Source organism: Bos indicus, chromosome 14 (genome assembly GCF_029378745.1).
Source record: "Bos indicus isolate NIAB-ARS_2022 breed Sahiwal x Tharparkar chromosome 14, NIAB-ARS_B.indTharparkar_mat_pri_1.0, whole genome shotgun sequence".
Lineage (NCBI taxonomy): Eukaryota > Metazoa > Chordata > Mammalia > Artiodactyla > Bovidae > Bos > Bos indicus.
Window position 1 is genome coordinate 30,688,067 of NC_091773.1, and position 27,391 is coordinate 30,715,457.

General features: G+C 43.9%; 1 protein-coding gene across 3 annotated transcripts in view; it reads left to right on the top strand.

Annotated features, from left to right (window-relative positions):
• Positions 1 to 508: 508 nt before the first annotated feature.
• The window catches only part of DNAJC5B (DnaJ heat shock protein family (Hsp40) member C5 beta), a 93,996-nt gene continuing 67,113 nt past the window's right edge, over positions 509 to 27,391 (top strand). Inside the window, exons 1-3 of one of the 3 annotated variants that reach the window (XM_070802609.1) lie at positions 509 to 625; positions 952 to 1,043; positions 19,485 to 19,633. The gene's annotated coding sequence lies outside the window, so the exon portion shown is untranslated. Of the gene's footprint in view, positions 626 to 818; positions 1,044 to 19,484; positions 19,634 to 27,391 lie in introns of all 3 variants that reach the window. The other 2 variants (XM_070802608.1, XM_019973507.2) reach the window with 2 other exon arrangements.

A 27,391-nucleotide genomic window follows, 5' to 3' on the forward strand; every position in this document is an offset into this window, starting at 1 on the left:
GGCTAGGATGAGAATTTGTTATTTCTGGCAGCCTATACATTGTTGGAAAAACGAATGATTTTCACTGAGACTCTGTTCTTTCTATATTTCAAATTGTTCGAATGGTCTCTTTCTGTGAGTGGATTCGGGTAAGAATTAGCCCCATGAGGTGCTTATCAGAAAATGGCGATGCTGACAAGATCCAGAGAGTACAGCCTAGAGTGAAAATGGCATGTCCAGAAGGGTAGGGGACAACCCTGAAAGCACCCAGCTTTGAGATGTATCTCTGACACTTAACCACCCTGGGCCTTGATTTCCCAGCTTCAAAGTCAGGCAGTTAGACCAAAACTGAGTCATGAGGTCTCCTACATCTCTGCCCACATTTAAGATTCTATCATTCCGTGGGTCAGTTTAGAGATTAGGGGGTGTACCTTCCCAACCTCCTACCATGGACAGGAGAGGAAGTGCTCCACTGGAGGGTCCCAGATGGGCCTTTGGGAGGAGTAAGGATTCCACTCTGTGACATCACAATGTCCAGCCCAGGCTCAACCCTGGCTACTGAGAAGGAGAAGTTATCTGATATATTAAAGGTGAGACGCTACCTGATGGAGCTAGAAGGAATCAGCCAGCCATGACTCCGGTTCAGGTACATTGACATTTGCTAAACTCAGAACAAATTTACTGTGTCTAAAGGAACAAGGGGCTTCCCTGATGGCTCAGACAGTAAAGAATCAGCCTGCAATGTAGTAGGCCTGGATTCAACCTCTGGGTTAGGAAGATCCCCTGGAGAAGGGAATGGCTATCCAGAGGACAGGACTACAAGATAGGTGTGTCTCCAGGCTTAGGAGTAACAGTGTAAGCACAGAGATGATGCACCAGTTGCTTTCGGGCAATGTAAAGGATCCAAATGAGCAGACCAAATGACAAAGGAGCTCCCAGCAGAAACACAGCTGTGGCATCTTCTCCAAACAGCCAGACTTCCTACTGTGAAGACAGACCACAGGAACATTTCCAAGACAGTTGGTGCCTAGTCCTCTCCCCATCCACTGAAGGGTGCAAAAGAGGTAAGGGAACCTCAACAGGTCAGTGTAAAATTACTTTCTAAAACAGTCTTCAGTTAGTGCCTGGTGATGTCTATTCTTTTATTTTATCCAGGTATTCTTCTTTTAATAGCTTCTTCCCAGAACGATGTGAGTGAGTGCTAAGTTGCTTCAGTTATGCCCGACTCTGTGTGACCCTATGGACTGTAGCCTTCCAGGTTCCTCTGTCCTTGGGATTCTCCAGGAAAGAATACTGAAGTGGGTTACCGTGCCCTCCTCCAGGGGATTTTCCCAATCCAGGGATCAAACCTGAGTCTCTTATTTCTCCTGCATTGTCAGGCAGGTTCTTTACCATTAGTGCCACCTGCTGCTGCTAAGTCGCTTCAGTCGTGTCCGACTCTGTGCGACCCCATAGAAGGCAGCCCGCCAGGCTCCTCTGTCCCTGGGATTCTCCAGGCAAGAACACCGGAGTGGGTTGCCATTTCCTTCTCCAATGCACGAAAGAGAAAGGTGAAAGTGAAGTCGCTCAGTCGTGTCCGACTCTTAGTGACCCCATGGACTGCAGCCCACCAGGCTCCTCCGTCCATGGGATTTTCCAAGCAAGAGTACTGGAGTGGGGTGCCATTGCCTCCTCCGTTAGTGCCACCTGGGAAGCCTCAAATGAGTAAGCTACTCTTTGTGACCCCATGGACTATAGCCCACCAGGCTCCTCTGTCCATGGAATTCTATGGGGAAGAATAAACTAAATGAAAACCAAGTTAACTGAAAGAAGTATTTTAATAGAAGGTTGTATAAAAAAGATGCAAACAAAATAAAAGGGAGGGAAAAAATATTATGGATTAGCAACCAATATTGATTCTCAGGTCTGCTTTTGAAGTTTCAAGGCTTAAAAGGCAGAAGGTCACCCCTAGAAACAGTGAAAGAGAAGGGCCTTCTGGTTGAGAAGAAAGTAAGACAGTTCAGTTGAGACTGTCTACCACTCCTCCTCCTAAAGAACTCCCACTAGTGAAATCATCGCTGGGGAGGCAGACAGTTCTGTTTTCTTTACCTTGCCTTGGGGTTTTGGCTTCTAACTTATTTGTTTCTTCCTGGAGTCTCGAGGCCCTGGGAGGCTCTGAGTGACGGCAAATAGCTGCTCTGTTTACCAGGAGGGCGGAGGGTGGGGTGGGTGCCAGTCTCTGACTCATCCACACTGGCTGCCCTCGGCACACCACGACCCCAGAGCCAAGTGCAGGACTGCTCGGGCAGGCACACTGAGATTGGCCTTCGAGATCCAGGTTTATTGCCATGTTCCTTTCCCAAGTGGAAGCAGCAGTCCAGTGTTCTGACAGGTAGATTAGTTGCCTGCCAGGGACCCCAAGAGGAACAGACAAGGCGGGGAGACCCAGTCTCTACCCACAGCACACAATTTTAACACTCTGACCTCCAACACCCTGGGAATAAATATATCTCAGCTGCAAAGCTAATATTCACTTGCTCTATAAAAGTAGTAATAATCCAAAGCATGTAAATAAATCCAGAGGCTCAGTCAAAAACAAAATGTGTTTGCACATTGACTCTAGCACATATTCAACTTCCATCTAGAGAAGCCGCTATGATTTTCACAATTAGATTATGACCCCACCTCAAGTCCTTGGAAAGTAAAAGCTCATTGGTCCAGTGTTTAGACTTTATTCATTTTATAGTCATTGAAAACTACATTTGTGCTGTGCTAAGTTGCTTCAGTCATGTCCCACTCTTTGTGACGCTATGGACCATAGCCCACCAGGCTTCTGTTCTTGGGATTCTCCAGGCGAGAATACTAGACTGGGTTTCCATGCCCTCCTCCAGGGTATCTTCCCAATGCAGGTTTCGAACCTGCAAGTCTTACGTCTCTTGAATTGGCAGTTCTTTACCACTGGTGCCATCTGGGAAGCCCTGAAAACTATGTTTAAGTTTAACCTAAAATAACATCCACAAAACACAGAATATTCTAACTTGTCTACATTTACATTTATTGACTGTAATGTTCTCTGACCCTTGTGTTAGTCACACACCACAGACTTTTAGAGTTGTGGGGGGCAGCGGGGGGCGGGGGTAACTAAAAGATCATCCATTCCAACGTCCTAATTTCCAGAAAAGGAAACCAGCAGAGAGAGGTTAAATATCTTGACTTAGGCCATTGAGCTTGTTAGTGCTATCTTGAGACTAAGGCTTAAATCTTCTCACTCTCAGCCTGGTGGCCTCTTCAGTACTCCCTGCCCCAATTCATCCTGAAGGAATTTACTGGTTCATACTTGGACTATTTTAATTTCTAAGTCAGAATATTCTAAGATAAGGAAATCTCCTTTTATTTCCTTAGTGTAGTTATTGGTAAACTCTGGTACTCTAGGTAGGTGACACTCTTCACCAGAGTTCTCCCAGCCTTCAGCTCCAAACAAAACAAGCTTTGACCAAGGTCAACAGAAAGCACCTGAGACCTCATTCAAAAGGCTGAGAATACAATGAAAATGAATCCAGGGAAACAGATTGCCTACTCTGCCTTCTGACCTGATTCAGTTCATCTTAGTTCATTTCAGTTGCTCAGTCATGTCCAACACTGTGACCCCATGCACCGCAGCACACCAGGCTTCCCAGTCCATCACCAACTCCTGGAGCCTGCTCAAACACATGTCCATCAAGACGGTGATGCCACCTAGCCATCTCATCCTCTGTTTTCCCCTTCTCCTCCTGTCTTCAATCTTTCCCAGCATCAGGCCTGATTAGAAGTAGTCTATTAAAAAAAAAAAAAAGGAATTTATACAGTTAATGAGCATTTTGCTTTATAATAAATATACAAACTTTCTGTGGCCTTTTCCAGTTTAGGTAGATCACTTTTCTTATGTGTAGTAGTAATAGTTGTTCAGTCATGTCTGCCAGGCTCCTCTGTTACTGGAATCCTCCTGGCAAGAATACCAGAATTGGTTGCTATTTACTATTCCCTTCTCTAGGGGATCTTCCTGACCCAGGGATTGAACCTGTGTCTCCTGTGTTGCAGGCAGATTCTTCACTGTCTGAGCCACCAGGGAAGACTTTGCTTATGTGTGTGCATGTGTATACTCTGTGGTATGTATGTGTGTACTCTGGAAATGCATATGTGAGTAAACTTAATCTGGCAGGCATGGAGCTTTACACCATCCATGGTAACTGACCTATCTTTATTACCTAGTTTGTCTCCTAAATGAGCCTTTCCTGACTTAAACCATGAATTAACATCTTGTTTAGAGTTACTGATAATTCAGGAGCAATCTTAGCATGTCCAGAGTCCATTTTATGTACAGTTGTCTATGTCTTGCAGCGCTAATTAATCTGTAAGTTTGAGTCCAGGCACACCCCGATACAGATACTCAGAGTTTTCTCCAACTTGCAATATATTCATTGCAAGTATATTAACATCAGCCTAAAGTCCCCAAATCTGAAAGAAAATGAAATGAAGAATTGTTCAATATAAGCACAGACCTCATTTGTACAGCCACCAGCTCCAAAGATCTGATTAATATTTTCTAGGTCACTAGCTTGTTTTTTAACTCACTGAAATGCATTTATCCTATAAGGATCTTCCATAGTTTCCTGGTTTTTCAGACAGATTGTCTTTAATAAAGGAGAATTATGAAATGATTACCAACAGGAAAGAAGATTCCATCATGGTATGGGGTTGAAACAAAGCTGTGGCAATATCTTTCAGCTTCCATATTCATTTCAAAAGTTGTGTAATAGATTGAGTAATTTTATACATCTTATCGCATAAAATGGCAGGAGAAAGCTTGACTATGAAAAATGGAGAGATAAGAGGAGCTTTCGTTTCAGATTCTCCATTGTGGGTTCTGAACTTTCAAATGCCTCCAGTAAGCTGAAACACAGGTATGCCAACTGTACTTTTGAAAAGCTTTCCACCTGAGAAATGCATCCTGACAAGTGTTATTAACAGCTGTGGGAGAGAAAAAAGAGAAAGGAAATCTGCCTCACCAGAGATCCTGAGACATTTGACTCTCTCCCTCTCTCTGTACCCCCCTCCTCTCCTCCCTGTCTCAATGCCGCCACCTGGGGAGCCTTGGCAAACAGCCACACCTGGATGGTTGACACATACCAGACACCCCCCTTCAACTTAGCCCAGCCCCCATACCCACTCTCCCAAGAATTGTGCAACAAGCCCTTTGTAACCCAAGGTTTGTGAAGTCTGGAAAGGAATGTGACCCGGAGCCAACAGGCGCTGCTGCCACCAGGGCCAAGAAGGAACTCTCCTGCTGTTTACCTTGCCCTTGGGGGAATCACAGAAAGTGCAAGATGTGCTCTAAAAAGAAGGGGAATGGAGCCCTTGGCAGGAGTGAGAAGCAGACACCCTAGGGCCTTCTGCCCTCTTCTCTGCCAACCTCCAGAGGCGAGCTTTGGGCTGCTCTCAGGAGAAGACTCTGAATCAGTTTTGAGTCATTCCACTTCATCCGGTTGTGCCTCTGCTGAACGTTGTGAGTGGTAGGGCCCATTCCTCCAGTTCCCCAGTGTAGGATGAAGGGTGATTGTAATGCTTGTGTGTGTGTGTGTGTGTGTGTGTGTGTGTGTGTCAGTCACTCAATTGTGTCCAGCTCTTTGCAAACCCATGGACTGTAACCCACCAGGCTCCTGCCATGGGATTTCCCAGGCAAGAATACTGGAGTGTATAGCCATTTCCTCCTCCAGGGGATCTTCCTAGTGCAGGGATCAAACCCACATCTCCTATGTCTCCTGCACTGCAGGAGGATTCTTTATCCACTGAGCCATCAGGAAAGCCACACCATGTAGTATAGTTAACTATTTTATTATTTTACCAATACTGCTTATAAACAAAAGGTGGTCCAAGAAAAACAGACTTGTTAGCCAGTTGAGAAGACCACTCACTTGACAACTAGAATGTCAGTATTCTTCTGCTCCTTTCAAGCATGTTTAGAATGCAAAGCCATTTCTATCAGCAGAGGTGAAAGCTTTCCTTTCATGTTAGAATCAGTTCTTTGTATGCTAGGAACTGACACTATCTTACTCCTCTTACCAGCATATAATTTCTTGTATCCTGTCCTTCCAAGGTGGTTATTATCCTTTCTTCTTTCTACCCCAAATGAATTCAGTGTCAATCAAATCTGTAGTTTTTGACAAGGGACGATGTATCAGTATACCAGGCACAGTGGCAATAACAAAATGCAATGTTTGCCATAAATTGGGTTCTTTTAACAATGAAGGATTTAGGTGAGGAGATGAGATATACACCTGTGAAGAGTTCAAAAGCAAAGAAAGAACTGCATAACCACATGAGAAGTGATTTTACGGACTTCAGTGTGCCCAGGACTTCAGAGTGCCCAGGACTTCAGAGTGCCCAGGGCAGACGCAAAGTTGTCTCCAGTGTTCAGGTTGCTCATTACAGCACAGTTAGGACTTGAGAGAACTTTGAAGAGAAACAGAACAGTGACTGATGCAAGCTTGGGGAGGAAGACAATTTTCTGGCACGAATTTTGGCCCCAGCACAGTGGGTCTTGTCCCGCTCAGCCCTCATCTCCACCCTCTCCCTGTGCTTTCACAACTCCTTCTTTGCATGTGATACAAACAGTTCACAAGGTTGCTTTGGGACAAGGAAACTGGAGTCATGGAAACATGACACTCCAGGAAGGATGAAACCCACCCTGACAGGTGCTCTCTGTGAAAGGGCCTACCTGCCGTAACCAGAGTTGTGTTGGACTTTAATTATGGACCTGGGCTTCCTGACTTTACACTCCAAGTCAACATGCTCTAAATCTGATTCATTATCTTCCTCCAAATCTGATCTCCTTTTGTGACTCCCATCTCGGCCCATGACCTCAGCACATTCCCAGCTATTCTAGCTAGAACCGTGAGTCCTCCCTGGCACTTGGCCACCAGGCCCAGGAGGTTATGGCTCCACATCTCTCTGGAATCCATCACTTCCTGCTGGTTCTGCTGGCTGCTGCCTTGGACCAGGCTGTTTCCCATCGTGTTTCCCAGGGTAAGTCATCTCCCCAGCTTCATTCCTCTGCACTCTGCCAGTCACATCTTTCTAAAACAAACACTAGAGTTTGTCACTTGCCAGTTTTAAAACAGTTCAGGTTTCCCACTGTTTAAAAAAATGAGGACTGAACTCATCTTGAGGTTCCCAAGTGGCCAAGTGGTAAAGAACCCACTGACCAATGCAAGAGACGTAAAGGAGGCATGTCCAATCTCTGGTTTGGGAAGATCCCCTAGAGGAGGGCACGGCAACCCACTCCAGTGTTCTTGCCTGGAGAATCCCATGGACAGAGGCGCCTGGCGGGCTACAGTCCATGGGGTCACACAGAGTTGGACATGGCTAAAGTGACTTAGCATGCATATATAAACTCATCTTGGCTTTCAAGAGGTCCTTCACTTTCTGTAGCCTCCCTGGGCCGCACCTCTCCTCGGCCACCTGTTCACCTGGTCCTCCCTCCCCCGTGCACTGGATGGATCCCTTTGCTTCCCTTTCTCCAGCTTGCCCAGAACTTTCCTGCCACTGTGTTCTTTCTTATGCAGGTCTCTTCTGACAGCTAAACTCCTGCATGAGTCCTCCTCAAAGGGGTGACCACTTTCTTCCCCCATTATTTATGATCTTCTCATGACATTCTTATTATGTATGACCCTTTATGCTGAAGGATTAACCTGGGTGTGGTTGGAACACCAGGGAGAAGGGAGAAGAATGTTTTAAGATAGGGATTAACATGTCAGTGATGATTCCCAGGTGGCGCTAGTGGTAAAGAATCTTGTCTGCCAATGAAGGAGATATGGGTTCAATCCTGGGTTGAGAAGATCCCTTGGAGGATCTCATATGGGTTCTCATAGCAACCCACTCCAGCATTCTTGCCTGGAGAATCCCATGGACAGAGGAGCCTGGAGGGCTACAGTCCATGAGGTCACAGAGTTGGACATGACTGAGCAACTGAGCACACAGCACGTCAAAGACTCAGAGGAGACATTCTGTCTCTTCTGACCAGTTCACAGGAGTTGGTGGAAGTCAAGTCTGAGTTGAGGGGAAGGAGCTGGGAGGAGATGGCTCTGGATAAAGATGCAGAGGCTAGCCTTGCTAAGGAGCTGGGACTTTAGCTTGACATCAGTGGGCCACCCTAAAGGGTTATAAGCAGGGGAGGGACAGGATACTACTAGCATTCTAAAAGAATGTAGTGTTCAGAGAAAAGATGGGAACGAAGAGAGACTGGAGAAAGGCGTCTCAATTAGGATGCTGGCAGGATAAACCAAGGAGGTGATGAACTGGGTCTAGATTAGTGAGAGTGGCAAGAGAGGAAGACAGTGGGCTTCCAGGAGCTTTAGAAAGGAGGACTAATGAGGCCTTGTTGATCGACCACGCCTGGATTACTTGGAGGAGAAGTGAAGGGAGACAGCCAGAAAAGGCCCAGCAGACACTGTCCTAGCTGCGGTATCACTTCCTGATAATGCCTCACACCAGGGAGACTTCATATTATCCCAAAAGAAACAGGAGGCAAGGAGGATTTCTTGGCTTAGGTAACCCTACTTTTTTTTTTTTTAATTTAAACTTATTTTTAATTGGAGGATAATTTGTTTACAATATGGTGGTGGACTCTGACATACATCAATATGAATCAGCTCTAGGTATACATATGCCCCCTCCCTCTAGAACCTCCCTCCCACCTCCCACCCCATCCCACCTACGTTTCTGAAAGAGAAAACTGGAAGTGGCATGGAGCATGGCCAGAAAGGAGAAGACTGGCCACAGACGAGACTAGACGGCAGAGCTATTGAGGTGGGGTGTTAAATGCTGACAGCACACAGCTGCTCAAAGCAGGGGACCCTTCTTGGTGCTGGTAATTCTTCCTCAAACATAGTTTAATGAAAAAAAAAATAGTGTTTTAATTGAAAAGTTATATGTGCATGTTGTTAAAAAAAAAAAAAATTAAACAGTGGCTACGCAATGAAAAACAATTCTCCCCGCCCCCCCCCAGGCCCCAGTCCTTTTCCTCCATGGAGATTTTGCAAGTTTTACATACTGTCCAGAAAGGTTTTGTGCATATACAAATGTGTCTGAGTATGTATTATGTGCATGCTGCATCTCTGTGTACGTATGTCTATACACAGATGCATAGATCTACTTTTAAAAATGAGATTACTATACAGAAGCCTTGTGTGTGTTAATTGCTCTTTGAGACCCATGGACTGTAGCCCTCCAGGCTTCCCTGTCCATGGAATTCTCCAGGCAAGATTATTGGAGTGGGTTGCCATTCTCTTCTCCAGGGGATCTTTCTGACCCAGGGATTGAACTCTGTACTGCAGGTCTCCTGTACTGCAGACAGATTCTTTAGCATCTGAGCCACCAGAGAAGCCCAAACATAGGCCTTCCTTTTTTTAAAAAAACGGGAAACTGTGTTTTGTTATACCATTTTTATGTCAGCTTCATTCTCTTCAATGTCTACTATGGCTATGCTCCTATGGTGATCTCACAAACCCCCCGTTGATTAACATCGAAGTCAAACTTGGTTTTGAAGTGTCCTTTTCCTTGTACCCCATCCTCAGCTCCTCACGCGGTGGATGCTTTAAACTCTTCCTGGCTCCACTCTGGGGGCACTCTCTCCTTCCATGTACCTCTTTTCAAATCTAAAGTAAGAGAACTCCCTCTGCAGCCACACGAATTTAGCACAAGCTAAATTTTCTTCCATCATGGAGTCAACTGGCCAACCTGGCTTATCAGATCATATTTCTTGGGCAAAAAGATTAGTCTTTTCTCTAAATCTATGAAATGTGCTTCGAACTGTACTTATACAGGTGCCACAAGGCGGGTTATCTCTAAACTCTAAAATGTCAGAGCCCCACTGCCAATCAAAGTTAAGCTCAGAGTAGCAGATATTTTTCTTCTCAGAGATGATGCTTTCAATAAGGCTGGCCAAGGACTCTCCAGGCACTTAGCTTTTAGAGGACACTGTAGTTGATACAGGCTCTGGATCTCTTTCATTTGTTTGCTAGAGTCCCCAGGGCTCATAGGTATTCAGTGAATCTTGGTGAATAGACATCTATGCCTATAAGTATTATTCCTGATGGTCTTCCTGTTATTTTGCTTTTCAAAGACTTGGTGGGCATTTTATCCTCTATTGCCCTTCATAGTGTAAACAGTAACCAGACCCTTTTTCCTCCCCAACTTGGATTTCGGGGTGTGTGTGCTAAGTTGCTTCAGTTATGTTCAATTCTTTGCGACCCCATGGACTGTAGCCCACCAGGTTCCTCTGTCCATGGGATCTCCAGGCAAGAATGCTGGAGTGCGTTGCTATGCCCTCCTCCAAGGGATCTTCTCAACCCAGGGATTGAACCCATATCTCCTTCATTGGCAGGCGGATTCTTTACCACTAGCGCCATATGAGAAGCCCTTCATCCTGTTCTACCCATCCCCAAAATCTGCCCATAAAGCCAGGATAAAATGCACATGAATCAAAAATTCTACAGGGGTGCCACCTGCTGATTCACCCATGGGACAGGCCTGGGCTTTCCCTTTGTTGGGTCTGCTCCTCAGCTTACAAGTTGCTGCTCCTTACTTTCTACCTCCACCAGCACTGTCAGGAAACACTGTACTGGGAGCCCCTAAACCAACCTTATATAAAGGGGACTCCTCTGTCCCCTCTCAGGGCTGCTTCCTGCGAGTCCCCTTCGTTGGGACAACATAGGCAGTTCTAACAGTGCAGCTGAGTTGGGTAGGTCACAGCAAACCTCGGTTTCTAGAGAGGAGGAATCAGAGGTTCCTCTTATGTCTTACCCAAGTTTACAGTCACGGGCTGAGTCATCTGTCCCCCAGGCCAGTGTTCCCCAGAGATATCAGTTCTGAGGGTGTGGGCGCAGGGCTGCGGGGCAAGTGAAGAACAGTTTATCTCCAAGGCAGCAGCTGAGGGGCAGAAAGACATGCAGGCTCCGACAGACAACAAGGGACGTCAGCACCCCTCTTGCGTGTCTGCCTGCATGTACACTGATGTATGATAACTGGACCATAAAGAAGGCTGAGTGCCAAAGAATTGATGCTTTCAAACTGTGGTGTTGGAGAGGACTCCTGAGAGTCCCTTGGACGGCAAGGAGATCAAACCAGTCAGTCCTAAAGGAAATCAACCCTGAATATTCATTGGAAGGACTGATGCTGAAGCTCCAAAACTTTGGCCACCTGATTCGAAGAGCAGACCCACTGGAAAAGACCCTGATGCTGGGACGGATTGAAGGCAGGAGGAGAAGCGGGAGACAGAGGATGAGATGATTGGATGGCACCTTCGACTGAATGGACATGAGTTTGAGCAAGCTCTGGGATTTTTGTGATGGACAGGGAAGCCTGGTGTGCTGCAGTTCGTGGGATCGCAAAGAACTGGACATGACTGAGTGACTGAACGACAACAACAGCACAAACAAAGCAAGTATCGCTAGAGATGCTGGGATGGGATGGACCTTATGAACAGAAGCCGATTCCCTTTAGTCTTCATGTTTTGCTGGAAGGGCCTGGAAAGGGCTAAGATTCCCATCTGTCTGGAATTGAAGTGAATGACTCACTATGGACCCCATTCCCAACGGAGGTGGCTTTGGCTTATATCATGTATTCACAGAAACTCAGCTTGACTGTTAGTTTGCAGGGATCCACCCAGAGGATTCTCCATGGCAGGCCAAACAGGCATGCATGTGGGCTGCATGGGACGACATTTCTAGATTAGATCCCTGGTCTGGCTCCCTTTGTTTTGTTGTTGGTCTTGCTTCCAGAGCCTGCAAACCTGATGACAAGAGCCGAGGGCAGCTGTGCTTGCGTCAGGCAAGGCTCTGAGGACATTGTCAGGTATTTACACAGAGAAACAGTCCTTGGTGGGAACAACACAGAAAAAAAAGTAAAATAACATCGCTTATTGTTTTCAAGATCATTCTACTTAAAAATTTTTTAAACCTAAAAGGGGGGCTGCCCTGGTGACGCAGACAGTAAAGAATCTGCCTGAAATGCAGGAGGTGCAGGTTTGATCCCTGGGTGGGGAAGATCTCCTGGAGAAGGGAATGGCTACCACTCCAGTTTTCTTGTCTGGAGAATCCCACGGACAGAGAAGCCTGATGGGCTACAGTCCATGGGGTCACAAAGAGTCGGATATGACTGAAATGACTTAGCACACACTCTCGCATGCACAAGCAACTAACACACATACACAAACATAAAGGATAAATGGACTTCAGGCGCTTTGAGAGCAATAGAGCCATTGTTGTGAAGGCAGCACACCCTAGAGGTGGATAAAGAATCTGGAAGGTATGCAGAGACATGGTTGCTTGTCCTGGCTGCTAAGGACTCACTCATGCGCTTGGACAAATATCCACTTCACTGCCTGACTCGGGGTTCTTGGACCTGGGAGACCTGTGCACCAACCGAGGCTTTGCTAGTACTTTGTCCGGTGTTAACATGAAACTCCTCTGAGCCTCAGAGGAGTCTCTTGGCTTATGAAATGGGAATAAGAACCCTTTCCCTGCCTGCCTGACCCAGCTTCTGTGGAGGTCAAATGAACATATGTGAAAATACATTTAACCATCGAGTACTCTATGTTTTTTTCCCGAGTGGCACATAATGTCTTTTGACGGAAGTGAAGAAAGAGTTTGGGATGAGAGTGATGGAGAATGGTGAAAGGATTAGGGTTCCCCTAGGACACAAAGGCAAACTCTGGGAGATAGTGAGGGAGAGGGAGGCCTGGCGTGCTGCCTTCCATGGGGTCTCAAAGAGTCGGCCAGGACTTGGCCACAAGACACACAGAGGGTATGAGGCAGGGTTGCAGCTGCTAACAGAGACCATGGGTCTGTGGTTCTGGCATCTGCCTCAGCCATGGATCCACAACTGGATGTTGGCTGGGGTGGTGAAAGGAATTGGGAACATGGACAAGGGAATATTATAGTTACAGTATCTAGGCTGAACAGGGAGAGGGCGGAAGAAAGGAACAACTGACAGATTTGGGGAGCTAGGCGGGTACTAGTGAGATGGTAGTACCAAGAGCACAGGGAGGTTAGCTGGTGAGGTAGGCAGTAGTGGGTGAGGCTGGAGTTCAAGGTTTGTGACCTGGAGAACATCCAGGTATCTGAACAAGGAGTCACAAGGGAGGGTGTGCTGGCTGGGAGGCCTACATGGGAGCTGAAGGCCCCGCAGTCAAAGGTCAGTGACAGGACTTGGGGTGGAGAGAGTGAGAGCCGAGTGCCAAGATCCCGAGGAGCGTGGGTGAGTTGATAGGCCTGGGGACGGCCATGGGGCAAACGGGACCAGTGGATGGTAAGGACATCAGAGGTGGTGGGCAGAGTGTCTGGGAGGTTGGAAGGAGAATGCTGCTGCTGCTGCTTCAGGGTTAGGGAGGCCCAGAAAATAGAATGGCCCCAAGGCGTGCTCAGATTTAAAAGTTGATATGCAGTATACAGAACTGGTCACTTTATGTACAGATAATCAAAAGTTGTAGGGGCACCCTGGCCTCAACAGGTAAACCTATACGTGTGTGTGGTCAGTCATGTCAAACTCTTTGCAACCCTTTGGGCTGTAGCCCTCCAGGCTCCTCTGCCCATGGAATTTTCCAGGCAAGAATACTGGAGTGGGTTGCCATGCCCTCCTCCAGAGATCAAACCTGCATTTCCTGTACTGCCAGGAAGACACTTCACCACTGTGCCACAAGAGAAGCCCATGTAAACATATAGAACAAACTGTTTTGGACAACTCCTTTTAGCCACTGACATTTTAAAATATTGTAGGCTCAACAGCACGTGGGAGTTGGTTTGCACCAGTGGATGAGGGATGCACATTGTTAAATTTTCTGGAATTTTGGCAAGCTTGGTGTTATGTTGGTAGCTTGAAGCAGGCCTGTGAGGGAATAGTTATGCCAAGAAAATTTGCAAACACTTCACCACTAGAGCTTTTTCTCCCCTGGAAATCTGGTTGTTGAATATTTTCTAGCACACCACTGAAGAGGCCTAATGAGAACCTCCAGTCTGCCCAGCCTTACAGTCCTGTTGTGGGTTTAACTGTGTTACTAAAGGAGAAACGTCATAATCCCAGTGTGTATGGATGTGACCTTCCTGAAAGTACGGTTCTGCCCATGGAATTAAGATGTCAGTTACGATGAGGACACCCTGGAGTAGGAGCTTTGTTTAGTCGCTCAGTCATATGACTCTTTGGTGACCCCATGGACCGTAGCCCCCTCAGGCTCCTCTGTCCATGGACTTCCCAGGCAAGGATATTGGAATGGGCAGGGTAGGTCCTTAATCCCACATGACTGTAGTCTGTAAGAGGAGCCGCAGAGACAGACACACACAGAGAGGAGCACCATGTGAAGACGGAGCGGGAAGGACACTGTGGCTATGGAGGCAGAGACTGAGGCGCGCCAAGGATGGCCCAGCGCCAGAAGCCAGGAGAGTGCCGCGAGCTTTGTTCCCTCAGAGCCGCCGGAACGAGCCAACCTGGTCCACAACACCTCGATTGCAGACTTCAGCCTCCCAGGACTGTGAGATGATACGCTTCCATTGTTCTAAGGCATCCACTTTGTACTAGCTTGTTCAGCGTGGCCAGAAACTGACACACCTGCCATGCCATCCCGTCTGGGCACCAGACTGGTGGGAGTTCCCCAGTGAGAACTGCGGAGGGAAGGTCCTTGTTCCTGTGCTCTGGCTCCCAGGGAACCCCTCCTCTCCCCTCCCCAGCCTGCCTGTCCTGCACTGTCATCTGCTCCTCCTTGTCAGCTGCCTCGGATTGTGGAGTGTGCTTTTTAAAAAAAATTATTTATTTTAACTGGAGGATAATTGCTTTACATTATCGTGATGGTTTTTTGCCGTACGTCAGTATGAATTGGCCATAAGTACACGTGTCCCCCTCATCCTGAACCCCCCTCCCACCTCCCTCCATATCCTATCCCTCCAGATTGTCACACAGCACCTGCTTTGGGTGCCCTGCTTTATACATCAAACTCACACTGGTCATCTATTTTACATATGGTAATGTATATGTTTCAATACTATTCTTGCAAACCATCTCACCCTCTCCTCCTTCCATTGAATCCAAAAGTCTGTTCTTTATGTCTGTGGCTTCTTTGCTGCCCTGTATGTAGGATCATCAGTATCATCTTTCCAGATTCCATATATACATGTTAATATATGACATTTGTCTTTCTCTTTCTGACTTACTTCACTCTGTATAATAGGCTCTAGGTTCATCCACCTCATTAGAACTGACTCAAATGCATTCCTTTCTATGGCTGAGTAACATTCCATTGTGTACATGTACAACTTCCTTATCCATTCATCTGCCGATGGACATCTAGGTTGCTTCCATGTCCTAGCTATTATTGTAAATAGTGCTGCAGTGAACAATGGGGTACAGGTGTCTTTTTCAAGCAAGATGAAAAGACAGCCCTCAGAATGGGAGAAAATAATAGCAAACAAAAACAACTGACAAATAATTAGTTTCCAAAACACAAGCAGCTCATGCAGCTCAATACCAGAAAAATTAACAACCCAATCAAAAAGTGGGCAGAAGATCTAAACAGATATTTCTCCAAAGAAAACATACAGGTGCATAATAAACACATACTGCTCAACACCACTTATTATTAGAGAAATGCAAATCAAAACCACAGTGAAGTATCACCTCACACTAGTCAGAATGGCCACTATCAAAAAGTCTACAGACAATAAATGCTGGAGAGGGTGTGCAGAAAAGGGAACCTTCTTACACTATTGGTGCGAGTGCAAATGGATACACCCACTATGGAGAAGAGTATGGAGAGTCCTTAAAAAACTAGGAATAAAACTAGCATATGACCCAGCAATCCCACTACGGGGCATATACCCTGGAGTGTGCTTTTAAGTGTAGATGAGTTGTCTCCTCTTCTAACTGGTAACTTGAAGCTGTAAATTCAAGGTAGCTGAGGGTGAGGCCAGTGCAGCCATTTCAGACTGCAGTATACTCCTGCCTTTAAAAAACTTACCCCACCTTGCTGGTTGAGGAACACCTAAGATCTGGTGTTTCGGGACCTCTGTAATGTGCCAGAGAAAGAGAGAGTGAGCGAGCGAGCGAGCGAGAGCAGGAACGGCTCCTGGCCTCTGCCTCCCCCAGCAGCAGCCAGCAGGCACTGATGTGCTGGTTATAGATTTGCTGCCTGGAGCTCTTGGGTCTTCTGCTCTGGCCCAGTCAATGGGTGTGAGACCTCTGAATTGCAGCAACTGCCCCTAAGTTTCCCCCTTCAGACAAATTCCAGAACAGATTTTTATAAGGTTATGTTTTAAACCCCGCAACTGCCTAGCTACTTGACACTATTGCAAAACTTCAGCTTCAGAAGAATGCAGCAAAAGGGCGGTGTCCCCTCTAGCCATGTCTTGCCCCACCCTGATATTTCCATGAGTGTTTTTCTTGGTGATTCTCAGAATCTCAGGTGGCTGAGGGAGCTGCGTCAGCGATGAGTTATCTGTCTGTGCGTGTGTTCAGTCATGTCCAACTCTTTGTGACCCCACTGTAGCATGCCAGACTCCTCTGTCCATAGAATTTTCCAGGCAAGAATTCTGGAGTGAATTGTCATTCCCAACTCCAGGGATCTCGCCCATCCAAGGATTGAACCCCAGTCTCCTGAATCTCCTGCATTGGCAAGCAGATTCTTTACCAGTGTGCTACCTGAGAAGTCCAGGGATATTAAACAGAATGGGTGATTTGGGGTGAGGACTGTTTAGCAGCTGCAATTCCTGTCTACAGTTCATTACATTTTGAACACCAGAGGGCGATACAGTCACAGGGAAGAGCTGCTCGGCTTCATTTTCCTAACGTGAGATCAAATGTTGAAAATTGTTCTTTTGACTGTTTCGCTCTGTCTCTAAGAAAGATACGGCAAAGGCTTTTGAGACCACTTTCTGGATGTCCAAGTCCTGACACCTGGCCCTGGGACACCCACCAGAGGGTGCTGGGCAGGGTCACAGCTTCCTTTGTGGGGAAGCCCTTGTCACTGACCCTCCCACCCCATGCTGAGATTATCCGTGCTCAGCTCTTTGGGAGGGTGTGGATTGTGTCCCAGGTAAGAGCTACTTCGAGTGGGGACCCAGCTTGTTACTTCCAGGGCTAGTCATTTAACTGGTTTCCTGAGTTCTATACTTAGTGTCTGGCCCTGACAGAATGGAGAAGCCCGAGAGAGAAGACCCCGCAAGGAGAGCTGAAGGACTGCAGGGGTCCTCTGGCTCCCCTGGAGGCTCAGACAGTAAAGAATCTGCCTGAAACGTGGGAGACCCAGGTTCGATCCCTGGGTTGGGAAGATCCCTTGGAGAAAGGGAATGGCTACCCATCCCAGTATTCTTGCCTGGGAAATCCCATGGACAGAGCAGCCTGGCAGTCTACACAGTCCACAGGGTCACACAGAGTTGGACATGACTGAGTGACTAACGCCCTCACTAGTTTCACTTTATTGGTTGTTGCCCTGACAGCTGGTGGGGCTTTGGTGGTGGCCAGCTGACCAGTCTGTGTGTGTGTGGCCCTGGATCAGCTCTCACCAATGGTCTCTGGCTGCGAGGACATTCTGACAGAATGTTCATGGCTTCTGGAGCACTCTGGACAGTGGTGAGGACTCATGGAAGAGTCTGGGAGAAGCAGGAGTAGAGCAGTTGGGAATGCCCAGGGGAGGCTTGACAGGGGTGGTGAGGGCCCTGGAAGGGGTGACAGGGCTCAGCTTTGGATCTTTGAGCCTTTGAGGAGAGCCCAAGCTGCACAAGTGCCCACCTAGGTAGACAGGAGGGAGACAGCATCAGAGCCTATCTAATCCTGCAGGCTTAGAAGTCATAGATGTGTGTGTGTGTGCCCCTGACTACATAACTCACTCAGAAAGGAGACTGTCTACTGGTGCAATGCAGGGGATCGGGGTTTGATCCCTGATTAGGGAACTAGATACCACATGCCTCAACTACGAGTTTGTGTGCCGCAACTAAGACCCATTGAAGTCAAATAAATATAAAAAGAAGAAAAAGAAAGGGACCTGTCTACTTTCACCTACTGGGAGAGGCATCTCAGCTCTAGCTATTCAGTCTGTGCACCTTCCAAAGGCATTCAGCAGACAGCGAAACTGTGCTTAGCAATGACATGTTGTCAGTTGTAAAGTACCACTTACTCCACAAGACAGAAGAAGGTCGTGCAGACCAAAAAGCTGTGCCAATGAATTGATTACAAGTTAGTGGGCCCTAGCTGTTCATCTGAAAGACAAACCTTTAGAAAACTGAGGGGGAAATGTGTATTTACAATGCTGCTGCTGCTCCAAAGTCATTTCAGTCGTGTCGGACTCTGTGTGACCCCATGGACCGTGGCCCGCCAGGCTTCTCTGTCCATGGGATTCTCCAGGCAAGAATACTGGAGTAGGTTGCCATGCCCTCCTCCAGGGGATCTTCTTGACCCAGGGATTGAACCTGTGTCTCTTATGTCTCCTGCATTGGCATTCTTTACCATTGGTGCCACCTGGGAAGCCCTGTACCTACAACAGAGGGCACAAAGTCATTGCCATTATCCCAACGATGAGTAAGTTGAAATGTTCCCCTGGAAAATCTGCTGTGGACACTAGAAACTGGTGCAAGTTCAGAGGACTGCCCTGCTGCCAGGCCTGGGGTTTTTGCAGGAGCTGCTTGACCACGTGCACTAATTAGAGAGGATTCTCGGCTATTTATGATTCTGTTTTTCAATTGAGCCTTTTAAATTAACAAGGATATATAAGGACAGATTTGGAAGTAGAGTACTTAGGTGGGGCCCTAGTTCCAGCTTCCTGCCCCTCAGGATTGATGTTCATCCCTGGGGAAAGTGACATGACCACAAGTAGTCAGTCAGCTCTTCCTTAAAACAGACACTGAGTGTCAGATAATGTATCTGACATGTGAAAAACCTTAGGAAATTACCAAGTATGATATAAGGCAGTTATTAATCTCTAGAAGGAATGCTTTAGTATTTCTTTCTCTTTCAAATACATGTCTGTTACCCATTCTGGGTGAGGCTTCATTTGAAAGTGGACCTTATGGCACTAGTGGTAAGGAATCCACCTGCCAATGCAGGAGATGCAAGAGACGAGGAGTGGATCCCTGAGATGGAATGATCCCTGGAGGAGGAAATGGCAATTCACTCCAGTATTCTTACCTGGAGAAGCCCATGGACAGAGAAGCCTGGCGGGCTACAGTCCATGGGGCTGCAAAGGGTTGGACACGACTGAGCAATTAGTGGGTTTATTAGAGTTAAAGATACATATCTATAGGCCAGTGCTATTAAACTACTACTTAAATGCAAAAAAAAAAGAAAGAAATGACTCCTATTCTGGTAGCTGTGTACTCTGTTGGTTTTGTAGTCTGTTTGGCCACATTTATATGACAATGTGCAGAATAATCACTATACTGGAAACCATATTGAAGGAAATTTTGCCTTGAGTAAAGGTTTTTATCTTTGTTTTTGTCCTCTATCTCTTTTAGCTAATTAACAAGAGACATCTTGAGCTAATGTGAATGGGGAACAACTACAGGCAACATCAAGGATCAACGTTCTGCTTAGAGACATTCTGTCAAATAAACACTTCTGTTGGACTTGACGTCTCCTTGGTTTATCACAGCAAGTGCTTACTGTAAGTAAGCGACAAGGTGCTTAAATTTCACATCTGTGAAGTCCATGTTATGTTTCCTAGCAGGGGACAAGACACGATCAATATTTTTTCAGTAATACAGGTCTCAGATTCAGAGCTTTATTTAACCAAACAGATACTGTCCTTGACATTGAACTACATATTGACTCTCACTAAGGAACGGGCTTATTGATACTTCCTTGTTTAAAGCCATTACTCCAATTTTTTTTTCATGGACTTTAAAACATACACCATCTGGCTCATTCACAGATTAATAAGCAAGGGAATATATTAATAGGCCGTGAACTCCTGAAGCAAAGCTCTCTGGTGAGTTAGAGCCTGGGGTGTGACATCAAAGCCCGGGTCCACAGCTTACTAGCTAGTGAATTTGGGCAGTTCATCAGCCTCTCCAATCTTATATTGCTCCTCTGTAAAATAAGGATAGGAGTATACCCTCCTCATACTTTTGTAGGGTTCCAATAAAAAATCTAATTAACATGTAAGTTACCATCATCACCAGGACCATCATTACCACAACCCCCAGAACAATGTCTTGCACTATATGCATCGCATAGCTCATTCTGCTTACTGATGAATTAGAGATTTGGGGTGAAATCTACCAGGATTACACATGCAAATTAATAAAGCACTTTCAGCATACTCTGTTTCAATTTTAGGGGGCAGAGAGAGAGCAATGATTGTCTTAACAATTGCTCAAACCCCAACCCTAGAAAATAATCATTAGATTTGTGTTTATGAAAGTGTCATTCTTGGCACATCTATACTAGACATTTGATAAAAGGTCTAAGAGATAAAAAGTTCATATTTTATGACTGTTTGCAGAGAAGAAAAGTGGCTTAAAGTGACTTGCCCAGAGTCTACAGGAATGTTTTTGGATACTTTTTCTTGATTTAAACTATGAGAAGCCAAATTTTATTTCCTGTTGAATCACACAGATGCCATTATTTCACCTAAGTGTTTTCTTAGGAAACCCAGGCCAAGGAAAGTTCCTCCAGACAGCTGCTTGGTCAACAAGTGCTTCTCATGTTACTTCACTAAAGTTGTCAGGTCCGTGAATCTGGGGACCAGTCAGCACTGGCTCTTAAGGCAGGCAGCTCTACAGAACCATCTGGAGCCCTTAAAAGTGCCTGAGCTGCATCCACTGTGCACGATTTTGTGTTGGGTTAAATCCAAGAGATTTTTGCTTTGGGACACCATGGGTGGCACCTAGACATCAGAATTCTTAAAACCTTTACCAATGATTCTAGAAAGAGTTCCTCTCTAGTTCTTCCCTCTTTGGGTCTTCTATGGTTCTTTTTAAAACTGAAGTACAGTTGATTTACAATGTTATATTAATTTAGATGATTAAGTATTTTTATAGACTATATTCCATTTAAACGTTATTACAAATAACATATATATTTCCCTGTACTGTACAATATATCCTTGTTGCTTATTTATTTTCTACATAGTAGTATGCATGTCTGAATCCCATACCCCATCTTGCCCCTCCCCTTCTCCCCCCCACCTGGTAACCACTAGTTTGTCCTCTCTATCTGTGAGTCTATCCCTCTATTGTTATATTCATTTGTTTGTTTCATTTTTTAGATTCCACATACAAATGATCACACAGAGTAATTGTCTTTATCTGGCTTATTTCACTAAGCATAACACTCTCTAGGTTCATCCACGTTGTTGCAAATGGCAGAATTTTATTCTTTTTACAGCTGAGTAATATTCCATTGTGTGTGTGTGTGTGTGTGTGTGTGTGTGTGTGTGTGTGTACACACACTACATCTTTATCCATTTATCTGTTTATGGCCACATAGATTGCTTCCATATCTTGGCTATTATAAATAATGCTACTATGAACACTGGGGAGAACGTATTTCTTGGAATTAGTGTTCTTGTTTTCTTTGCCTAGCAGTGGAATTGCTAGGTCATATGGTAGTTCTTCTCATACTGTTCATGGGGTTCTCAAAGCAAGAATACTGAAGCGGTGTGTCATTCCCTTCTTCGGTGGACCACGTTTCATCAGAACTCTACACCATGGTCCATCTTTGGTGGCTCTACCTGGCATGGCTCATAGTTTCATTGTTAGACAAGGCTGTGGTCCTTCTTAGATATTAAGAAGCCTTAAGATATTAAGATACCTTCTTAAATATCTATACTCTTAGATATTCAGCCTTAGAAGAGCCAAGGCTGTGGCTCTTCTTATATATTAAGAAGAGGTGGCAAGAATACACAGAAGAACTATACAAAAAAGACCTTCATGACCCAGATAACCACGATGATGTGATCACTCACCTAGAGCCAGACATCCTGGACTGTGAAGTCAAGTGGGCCTTAGGAAGCATCACTATGAACAAAGCTAGTGGAGGTGATGGAATTTCAGTTGAGCTATTCCAAATCCTAAAAGATGATGCTGTGAAAGTGCTGCACTCAATATGCCAGCAAATTTGGAAAACTCAGCAGTGGCCACAGGACTGGAAAAGGTCAGTTTTCATTCCAATCCCAAAGAAAGGCAATGCCAAAGAATGTTCAAACTACTGCACAATTGCACTCATCTCACACGCTAGCAAAGTGATGCTCAAAATTCTCCAAGCCAGGCTTCAACAGTATGTGAACTATAAACTCCAGATGTTCAAACTAGATTTAGAAAAGGCAGAGGAACCAGAGGTCAAATTGCCAACATCCACTGGATCATCGGAAAAAAGCAAGAAAGTTCCAGAAAAAAACATCTACTTCTGCTTTATTGACTGTGCCAAAGCCTTTGACTGTGTGGATCACAACAAACTGTGAAAAATTCTTAAAGAGATGGGAATACCAGACCACCTGACCTGCCTCATGAGAAATCTGTATGCAGGTCAAGAAGCAACAGTTAGAACTGAACATGGAACAACAGACTGGTTCTAAATAGAGAAAGGAGTATGTCAAGGCTGTATATTGTCACCCTGCTTATCTAACTTATATGCAGAGTACATCGTGAGAAACGCTGAGCTGGATGAAGCACAAGCTGGAATCAAGATTGCCAGGAGAAATATTAATAACCTCAGATATGTAGATGACACCACCCTTATGGCAGAAAGTGAAGAGGAACTAAAGAACCTCTTGATGAAAATGAAAGAGGTGAGTGAAAAAGTTGGCTTAAAACTCAACATTCAAAAAACTAATATCATGGTATCTGGTCCCATCACTTCATGGCAAGTAGATGGAGAAACACTGGAAACAGTTGGAGACTTTATTTTCTTGGGGTCCAAAATCACTGCAGATGGTGACTGCAGCCATGAAATTAAAAGACACTTGCTCCTTGGAAGAAAATTTATGACCAACCTAAACAGCATATTAAAAAACAGACATTACTTTGCCAGCAAAGGTCCATCTAGTCAAAGCTTTGGTTTTTCCAGTAGTCATGTATGGATGTGAGAGTTGGACTATAAAGAAAGCTGAGTGCCCAAGAATTGATGCTTTTGAATTGTGGTGTTGGAGAAGATTCTTGAGAGTCCCTTGGACTGCAAGGAGATCCAACCAGTCCATTCTAAAGGAAATCAGTCCTGAATATTCATTGGAAAGAGAAACTCCAATATTTTGGCCACCTGATGCAAAGAACTGACTCATTTGAAAAGACCCTGATGCTGGGAAAGATTGAGGGCAGGAGGAGAAGGGGACAACAGAGATTGAGATGGTTGGATAACATCACTAACTCAATGGACATGAGTTTGAGTAAGTTCCCAGAGTTTTTGATGGACAGGGAAGCCTGGCATGCTGCAGTTTATGGGGTTGCAAAGAGTCAGACACTACTGAGTGACTGAACTGAACTCAGTTAAAGTGATGGTAGTTCTATTCTTCTTATTTTTTTTAGCAAACTCTGTACTATTTTTCATAGGGACTGCACCAATTTTCATTCCCACCAACCATGCAGGAGGGTTCCCTTTTCTCCACGTCCTTAACAAAATGTTATTTGTCGACAGCCATTTAGACATGTGTGAGGTGACATCTCATCGTGGTTTCAATTTTCATTTCTCTGATGATTAGGGATATTGAGTATTTTTTCAAGTCTGTAGGTCATCTGTATATCTTCTTTGGAAAAACATCTATTCAGTTCTTCTGCCCATAGTTTTCATCAAGTGTTTGTCTTTTGATGTTCAGTTGTATAAGCTGAATATATATATTTTGGATATTAACTTCTTGTCAGTCACACCATTTAGAAATATTTTCTCCCATTCCATAGGTAGTCTTTTCATTTGTCAATGGTTTCCTTTGCTGTGCAAACTTTTTTAAGTTTAATTATGTTCCATTTGTTTATTTTTGCTTCTGTTTGTTTTGCCTTAAGAGGCAGATCCAAAAAGATATTGCTGCTATTTATGTCAAAAAATGTTCTGCCTATGTTTTCCTTTAGGAGTTTTCTAGTATTTGGTCTTACATTTAGGTCTTTAGTCCATTTTGAGTTTATTTTTGTGTACAGTGTTAGAGAATGTTCTAATTTCATTCTTTTACATGTAGTTGTACAGTTTTTCCAGCACCACTTACTGAAGAGACTGTCTTTTCTCCTTTGTATATTCTTGCCTCCTTTGTTGTAGATTAAATGACCATAAGCTTGTGGGTTAATTTCTGGGCTCTCTATTCTGTCCCATTGATCAATATATCTGTTTTTGTGCCAGTACCATGCTGTTTTGCTTACTGTAGTTTCAGAGTATAGCCTGAAGAAAGGGAGCTTGATACCTCCAGCTGTGCCCTTTTTTCTAAAGATTGCTTTGGCAATTCAGTGTCATTTGTAGTTTCATGTAAATCTTAGAATTACTTGTTCAACTTCTGTGAAAAATGTCATGGGTATTTTGATAGAGAGTACATTTCATCTGTAGATTGCTTTAGGTGGTATGCCCATTTTAACAATATTAATTCTTCCAATCCAAGAACATGGAATATCTTTCCATTTTCTTTGTATCATCTTCAATTTCCTTTATTAATATTTTACAGTTTTCAGAATATAGATCTTTCATCTCCTTGGTTAAGTTTATTCGTACATATTTTAGTCTTTATGATGTGATTTTAAAACGGATTTTTTTTTAATTTGTCTTTCTGATAGTTCATTATTACTATTTCAAAAAGGAATAGATTTCTATATATCAATCTTGTATCCTGTAAATTTACAAAGTTATTTAGTTTCAACAGTTTTTGTTGTTGTTGTTGTTGGAGACTTTAGGGTTTTCTAGAAATAGTACCATAGAATCTGCAAATAGTCACAGATTTAGTCCTCTTCCAATCTGGATGCCTTTAATTTCTTTTCCTTGTCTGATTGCTGTGGCTAGCATTTCCAATACTATGTTAAATAGAAATGGTGATAGTAGGCTTCCTTGTCTTGTTCCTGACTCTAGAGGAAAGGCTGTCAAATGTTCACAGTGAGTATGATGCTAATTGCGTTATTGGTCTTTTTTATGTAAATGCTCTTTATTCTGTTTGAAGTTTTGTTGTTCAGTCACTAAGTCACGTCCAACTCTTTGGACCCCATGAACTGCAGCATGCCAGGCTTTGCTGTCCTTCATTATCTCCTGGAGTTTGCTCAAAGTCATTGAGTCAGTGATGCTATCTAACTATCTCATCCTCTGCCACCCCCTTCTCCTCTTGTCCTCAATCTTTCCTGGCATCAGAGTCTTTTCCAGTGAATCAGCTCTTTCCATCAGGTGGCCAAAGTATTGGAGCTTCAGCTTCAGCATCAGTCCTTCCAATGAGTATTCAGGGTTGATTTACTTTAGGATTGACTGGTTTAATCTCCATGCTTTCCAAGGGACTCTCAAGAGTCTTATCCAGCACTACAATTTGAAAGCATCAATTCTTTGGTGCTCAGCCTTCTTTATAGTCCAACGCTCACATCCTTACCTGACTACAGGAAAAACCATAGCTTTGACTATACGGACTTTTGCTGGCAAAGTGATGCCTCTGCTTTTTAATACGCTGTCTAGGTTGGTCATAGCCTTTCTTCCAAGGAGCAAATGTCTTTTAATTTCATGGCTGCAGTCACCATCTGCAGTGATTTTGGAGCCAAGAAAATAAAATCTGTGTCTGTTTCCATTGTTTCCTCATCTATTTGCCATAAAGTGATGGAACTGGATATCTTCGTCTATACCCACAACTTTGATGAGAATTTTTATCATGAATGGATGTTGAATTTTGTCAAATGCTTTTTCTGCATCTATTGAGATGATTATGTAATTTCTATTAGCCAGGTCTTAATGTGGTGTATCACACTGTTTGATCTGCAAATACTGGACCATCCTTGTATCCCTGGAATAAATCCCACTTGATCATGGTGTATAAGTATGATTCTTTTAACATACTGTTGAATTCAACTTATTAATATTTTGTTGAGGATTTTTGCATCTATATTCATCAGAGATACTGGCTTTAATTTCCTTTTTTGTAGTGTCTTTGTCTGGTTTTGGGATCAGGGTAATAGTAGAATGAATTTGGGAGTGCTTTCTTCTCTTCTTTTTTATTTCTTTAGAATAATTTGAGCAGGACAGGTATTAGCTCTTCTTTATATGTTTTGTAAAATTCCCCCGTGAAGCTGTCTGGTCCTGGACTTTTGTTTCCTGGGAGTTTTTAAATTATAAATTCAATTTCACTACCAGTGATCAGTCTGTTCAGATTGTCTATTTCTTTCTGATTCAGTCTTAGAGAGTTGTATGTTTCTAGAAATTTGCCCATTTCTTCTAGGTTATCCAATGTATTGGACTCACTGTTCATAGTGTTCTATGATATTTTGTATCCTTGTTATATTATTGGTTGTTATGTTTTCCTCTATCATTTCTTATTTTGTTTATTCGGGTCCTGTTTCTTTTTTATAAGCCTGGCTAAAAGTTTATCAATTTTATTTGTCTTTTAAAAAAGACTACTGTTGGTTTCACAGATACTTTCTTTTATTTTGGTATCTACTTTATTTTCTCTCTGATCTTTATTATTTCCTTCCTTCTGCTGACTTTGTTTTTCTTTTTCTAATTCCTTTAGATATTAAGTTAGGTTGTTTATTTGAAATGTTTCTTGTCCTTGAGATAGGCAAGGACTATCACTATAAACTTCCTTCTTAGAACTGCATTTTGCTGCATTCCATAGGTTTGGGAAGTTGTGCTTCCATTTTCATTTGTCTGGAGGTATTTTCTGATTTATTTCCTCTGTAATTTCTTCATTGACTCATTGTTTTTATGGTAGCATGTTGTTTAGTCTCCATTTTCACCCTGGTTTTCTTTCTGCAATTGATTTCAAGTTTCATACTACTGTTATCAGAAAAAATGCTTCTTATAATTTCTATCCTTTAATATTTGTTGAGACTTATTTGGTGGCCTAGTATGTGACCAATCATAGAGAATGTTCCACATGTACTTGAAAAAAATGTATATTCTGTTTTTAGATGGAATGCCTTGTAGATATCTATTAAATCTAGTTAGTCTAATATCATTTAAGACCACCATTTCCTTATTGATTTTCTGTCTGGATAATCTGTCCATTGATGCAAATGGGGTGTTAAAGTCCTCTATTACTATTGTGGTTTTGTTAGTTTCTCCCTTTATGTCTATTAATATTTGCTTTATACATTAAGGTGTTTCTATATTAGGTACATATGTATTGATAAGTGCTATATTCTTTTCTTATATTGATCCCTTATCATTATATAATGCTCTTCTTTATCTTTTGTTAGACTTTGTTTTAAAGTCTGTTTTTTTATGCTATGAGTATTGCTATCCCCAGTTTCTTGCCATTTCCATT